Source organism: Bos javanicus, chromosome 9, assembly GCF_032452875.1.
Source record: "Bos javanicus breed banteng chromosome 9, ARS-OSU_banteng_1.0, whole genome shotgun sequence".
Classification (NCBI taxonomy): domain Eukaryota; kingdom Metazoa; phylum Chordata; class Mammalia; order Artiodactyla; family Bovidae; genus Bos; species Bos javanicus.
Window position 1 is genome coordinate 43,057,028 of NC_083876.1, and position 6,137 is coordinate 43,063,164.

Consider the following 6,137-nt stretch of genomic DNA (forward strand, 5'->3'; position numbering starts at 1 on the left):
TGTTCATTTTCAGCCCTATGAGATAGCTAAAACTGATTATTTTAGTCAATTAATTTACTCTGACCACATGTGTAGCTTGAAACAACAAGTAATATTATTTGTTGTGTGTGTTCCAGTTTCTAGGACTGTGTAGCAAATTACTGCAAAATACAGTGGCACAGAGCAACTGTTGATTATGCTCACAGATTCTGGGCAAGGCGCAGAGGTGTCTGGGGCCTCAACTGAATGAAGCAAAAGCTGAGGCTAGTGGAATCATTCAAAGGCTAGTTCACTCACATGTCTGGTAGTCAATGCTGGCTCTTAGCTAAGGGAGGCCCTAGCTGGGCTGTTGGCCTGAACATCTCCATGAAACCTCTCCATGTGACCTGGGCTAAATCATGACACAGTGGCTAGGTTCCAAGGGTAAGGAGAGATGGCAAGAGAGAGAGAATGAACTAGGCAGAAGCTGTGTCATCTTTTAAGACCTACCCTTGGAAGTAATGCAGTCACTTTGCATCCTATTCATTAGAATCAACTCATAAAAGCTGGCCCCTTTTTAAGGGGTGGGAACAGAGGCTCCTTCCTAGCTCTCTATGGAGAAATGTCAAAGTCATACTGTAATAAAAGCATGGGGGGGTGAGAAATATACTGGTACAGCCATCTTTGGAAATCTGCTACATTGTATTTTTGTTGTTTCTTTTTTATAGTAAAATGTTATTTTCTGCTTATAAAAGTAATACTAATTGCAGAGAAAAATTCAGAAAAATGCAGAAGGGTATAAAGAAGAAAATAAAGCCTATCAATTATCCCATCATCCAGAAATAGCCTGAGTTAACATTTCTTATGCATGTACACACATTTTTTGGAAAGTAAAAATCAGATCATAGTATACATACTGCATCTTCATTTAGCAAAATATCACTGACCTTTTCATCGTCAATCAATAGAGCTCTACACCATCATTTAAACAATGATACCTTCCATTATATACTGCCTTCGTTTATCCAGTCTCCTCTTTATGGACACTTAGGTCATTTTAAATTTTCACTATTTGTATGTCTTTAAAGTATATATAAATGGTATTATACTGAATGAAATATTAAATATTTCTCTTACCCACTAAAATTATATTTTAAAGAGCTAAGTTAGTATGGATAGTAATCATTCATTTTAACATCTGTAAGTTAAAATTCTGTTATTCAGTTATAGAGTTATATTACAGTTTATGCATCTAATTTTCTGCTGATGAACTTTTAGGTTTTTCCCAGTTATGCTACTACAGACAGTGTTGAATGAACATGCTGTCATGTCTCGTATTTTTCCTAGTGTATTTTTGTATTTATACCTAGTCCTGGCATCTCTGGGTCATGAGGTCTTCTCATTTTCAGCTATACTAAGAGCATAGCCATTAGTCACATGATTATTTTAGTCATGTGACTCTTTGCCATCGACTGTTGGATGGATTTCTGAGGTTTCTCGGCAAGGTCTGGCATTTATTAGAGTCAGCGTGCCACTTAAGTTCTAGATGCATGCCCATGGATGGTGGGTGACCGGAGTGAATGATTTATAATCACATGCAAGAATGAGAGTAGGCAGAGCTTTGATAATATTTTTGTTATATAGTATTTCAGTGTTTTGTTTGAAAATATTTTTAAAATGTCAGAAATATGAAGGTGTCATGCCTCTTTCATTTATTCAAGAAATATCTTGCCAAATATGAGTTAAACAACACTTTTTTATGCACCTTTGGCATAAAATCACTAAAACTGGTCTAAATAAACCTCAGAAACAGATGGTGTGAAGTCCCCTAGAAAAGTGACTTTATATTGGAACAGAAACACTACTGGTCAGAGACCAGTTATAACTGGTTTGACTCCGAAGATTTTTCCTGTTCTCTTGGTTCCTTTTGAACAATATTGCTGAGTTTGATTGCAAAGGGGGAACTTCATCAAAGTCATCTGGTTCCTTGGATCACATTACATAGGATCCTAAGATCCTAACCTGTGTTCACAATGGTACCTTTTGTCTATAAACCTCAGTACATATTTAAATGGATATTACTGGAAGGTATTTATCTGCTTACAAATGGCTTAGTGTTTTTTTCTTTTACATTGTGGCTTATTACAGAGTATTGAATATAGGTTCGCTATGCTATACAGTAGGACCTTGTTGTTATCCATTCAATATGTAATAGTTTCTATCAGCTCATCCCAGGCTCCCAAGTCATCCTCTCTCACCCTCTCTCCCCCTTGGCAACTGCAAGTCTTTTCTCTATGTCTGAGTTTGTTTCTGGTTTGTAGATAGGATCACTTGTGTAATATTTTAGATTCCACATATAAGTGATGTCATATGGTGTTTGTTTTTCTCTTTTGGACTGACTTCACTTGGTGTGATACCCTCTAGGTCCATCCTTGTTGTTGCACATGGCATTATTTCATTCCTTTTTATGAGTCAGATTCCATTGTTTATATTACCACGCCTTCTCTATCCATTCTTCTGTCGATTGACTTTTGTTTCTTCTATGTCTTGACTATTGTAAATAATGCTGCTATGAACATAGGACTGCATGTATCTTTTTGAATTATAATTTTGTCCAGATATATGCAGATGGCTTAGTGTTTTGATTTTCTGGCAAGAAGTTGGCATTATTTCTCTTCTCTCCTGATCAGGTTCTATACTAAGCAACTGTACTAGACACAGGTTTTTTTTTTTTTTTTTACATAGTGAAAACTTTTATATTTGGAATTAGCCAGCTGGACTCAGTTTAGATGATCCCAATTTTGTCGACAACATCCAAAGCATCATAGTCAGGAGCCAGTTGAACATATGCCTTCTTCTCTCCATCAGGCCTGATCAGAGTATTGACCTTAGCCACGTCAATGTCATAGAGCTTCTTCACAGCCTGTTTAGTTTGGTGCTTGCTGGCCTTGACATCCACAATGGATACCAGTGTGTTGTCTTCCATTTTCTTCATGGCTGACTCGGTGGTGAGGGGGAATTTGATGATGGCATAGCGGTCAAGTTTGTTTCTCCTGGGGCGCTCTTCTGAGGATATTTGGTCTGCCTCCTGAGCCGCAGGGTTTCGGGCCGCCGGAAGGTGGGCGACGTCCAGATCTTTTTTTTGTGGCTGTGGACACCTTTCAACACTGCTTTCTTGGCCTTCAAAGCCTTTGCTTTGGCTTCAGCTTTAGGAGGGGCAGGGGTTTCCTTCTTCGCCTTCGGTGCCATCTTCATGAAAACGCTAGATACAGTTTTTAAGTGTAGTAGTTGTCATATAATCTAGTGCCAGTTAAAATTTTGTTTTATATTTGCTACAATTCCTTTCTTGAACCTCAGTGTAAGATAAACTGAAATCCTACTCTTTGTTTCTGCTTGTGTTCAAATTTTAAAAGAAAAGGGAACGGGGCTACTTTTAGATTGTAGTTTCTATTTGGAGTGGAAATATTTCCACTGTTTTGTACTAGCCCTGGGAAAGAAACCAGATTGCCTCTGGCTAAGGGTTCTTGGTTAACCAAGTGAATCCTCTCAGATTTTGGGTCCCTGGCATGCATGACTGAGCCACTAGAATCTATGAGCAGCTAGCTTCTGGGAGTGAAATAGGGCTGCTGAAAAAATGTGAAGCAAAATTCCAACATGGAAAATTACCCCACAAAGAACTGACTTGTAACTTAAGATATGATGTCACCACCTAATTTTCTATAATTGCATTTGCTATTGACCCTGTATAAGGATCCTCTTTGATGTTTTTAAGCGTTCTGCTCTCTCTCTCTTTTTAAAAAGACTTTTCCTGGGCTTCCTTGGTGGTTCAGTGGTTAAGAATCTGCCTGCCAATGCAGGAGACACGGATTCAATCCCTGATCTGGGAAGATCCCACATGCTGCAGAGTAAATAAGCCCGAGCACCACAACTGTTGAGCTTTGCCCTAGAGCCTGGGAGCCACAGCTACCAAGCCCATGTGCCTTTCCTGAAGCCTGTGAGCCCTAGAGTCCCCACTCCACAACAAGAGTAGCCACCGCAGTGAGAAGCCTGCACACACAGCTCGAGAAAAGGCCTGCAGGGCAATGAAGGCCCAACAGCCAGAAATAAATTAATGAAATTATTTAAAAAAGGACTTTTCCTACTTTGTGAAAAATGATTACAAATAAATATGATTGAAGATCATAAACTATAAAAGCAACCATGAAGAATGACCTCTAGGAAGCTCTGCTTATCGCAAAACTTGTGTTTCAGAGTCATTCTTGAATGACTCATCATAAAAGCAAATTTCCCAGACAATATTAATAAAGACAAATCTTGAGGAAATCAAAATAAACAAATTCTTTTTTAATAGAAAATAAATTTTATTGTGAAATATGTTTAACATAAAATTTGCCATCTTAAGCACTTTTAAGCTCACAGTTCTGTGGCAGTAAGTACATTTTACATTGTTCTACAGCCATCACCATCATCCATCTCTAGAACTTTTTCATCTTGCAAATCTGAAACTCTATCCATTGAACAAGAACTCACTACTCTGCCCTCCAACCCCTGGCAACCACCATTCTACTTTCTGCTATGAATTTGACTACTGTAGATCCTCGTATAAGTAGAATCATATTATATTTGTCCTCTGCTGACTCTCTTATTTCATTTAGCATAATGTCCTCAAAGTTCATCCATGTTGTACATGTATCAGAATATCTTTCCTTTCTAAAGCTGATAGTCCATTGAACATACAGGCCACATTTTGCTTATCTATTTATCCATCGATGGACACTTGAGTTGCTTCTACTTTTGACCAACAACAAATAATGCTGTTGTGAGGACTGTGTACAAATATCTGTTGGAGTTCCTGCTTTCAAATCTTTTGGGTATATACCCAAAGTGGAAGTGGAAATCCTAGATCATATGGTAATTCTATGTTTAATTTTTTGAGGAATCACAATACTATTTTCCATAGCGGCTGTATCATTTTACATTCCCACCAATAGTACTCAAAGGTTCCAATTTCTCCACATCCTTGCTAACACTTATTTTCTGTGTGTTTTAATAATAGTAATTCTAATAAGTGTCAAGAGTCATGAACATATTTAATGTCAACACATGTATAGTTATCCTCTTGAAAGACATTTATTTTTTCACTGTGAAAACAAAGCTATGATCAATAAAATCTTTGTGGTTGTGATTGACTGTAAGCTTGTATTATATTACCAAAAGTTGAAGTACTGGATTAAAGGTATATATATTTATGGTGTTTGCTGCCATTTACACTCTGAGAGTTTCTAATCGTTGCATACTAAACAAGACCAGCTATTACCAAAAATTTTTTTTATTTTGCCAGTATGATGGTCAATAAGTGATATCTCATTGCTTTTCTTATATTCTTTAAGGGACAGAGTTAATATCTTTTCATCTTTTTACTTCAACCCTCAGTCAAATGGATTGAAAATTGCTGATGAGCAGCTTCCCAGGGAAAACTGGGGTTTCATTACCAAGATAAGGATGGATATATATTGCATAAGCAAAAGCAGCATATTTTTATAGTTTAATTTTCACTTCTGAGTCATCTAGAATTTATTTTAATGGCTTCATTGTTTCAAATGGCTAGCTGGTTGTCCCAACATTGTTCACAGAGTAGTCCCTCTTTTCCCCAATGATTTTAAATGCTATGTCTATTATATTTTCAGTTGTACGGATTTGGATTTGACTCTTTTGGAGTATGCATTTTGTTCTATTTGTCTGTCAGTTCTTATGCTAGGAGTACATTGCTTTACTTATATAGCTATAGCTTTATATTTCAGTTGCCCATGGGACAAGCCTGCTCATTTTTTCTTTTTTTCCTCCCCAGAAATTTCTCACTAGTCTTACATGTTTATTCTTCTAGAGAAGTAATTCTCAGTGTTGGCAGCACATCATAATCACTCAAAGAGCTCTAATAAACACTTGGTCCTGCACTCAGAGGTCCTAATTTAATTGCTTTGGGATTCATCCTGGGAAAAGAGAGTTGTGAAAACTCTTCAGATGATTCTAACATGTAACCAAAGTTGATGGTGATTCAAGATGAAATTTAAGACTGCTTGGTTCCATTTCTGTTATGATTTTGGTGTGTATTTTATTGCAAACTGAAAGTGAAAGTCGCTCAGTCGTGTCCAACTCCTTGTGACCCCATGCATTGTACA

General features: G+C 37.3%; 1 pseudogene; it reads right to left on the reverse strand.

Moving 5' to 3' along the window:
- Positions 1-2,714: 2,714 nt before the first annotated feature.
- Positions 2,715-3,228, reverse strand: LOC133253887 (large ribosomal subunit protein uL23-like; annotated as a pseudogene).
- Between the last annotated feature and the right edge of the window lie 2,909 nt (positions 3,229-6,137).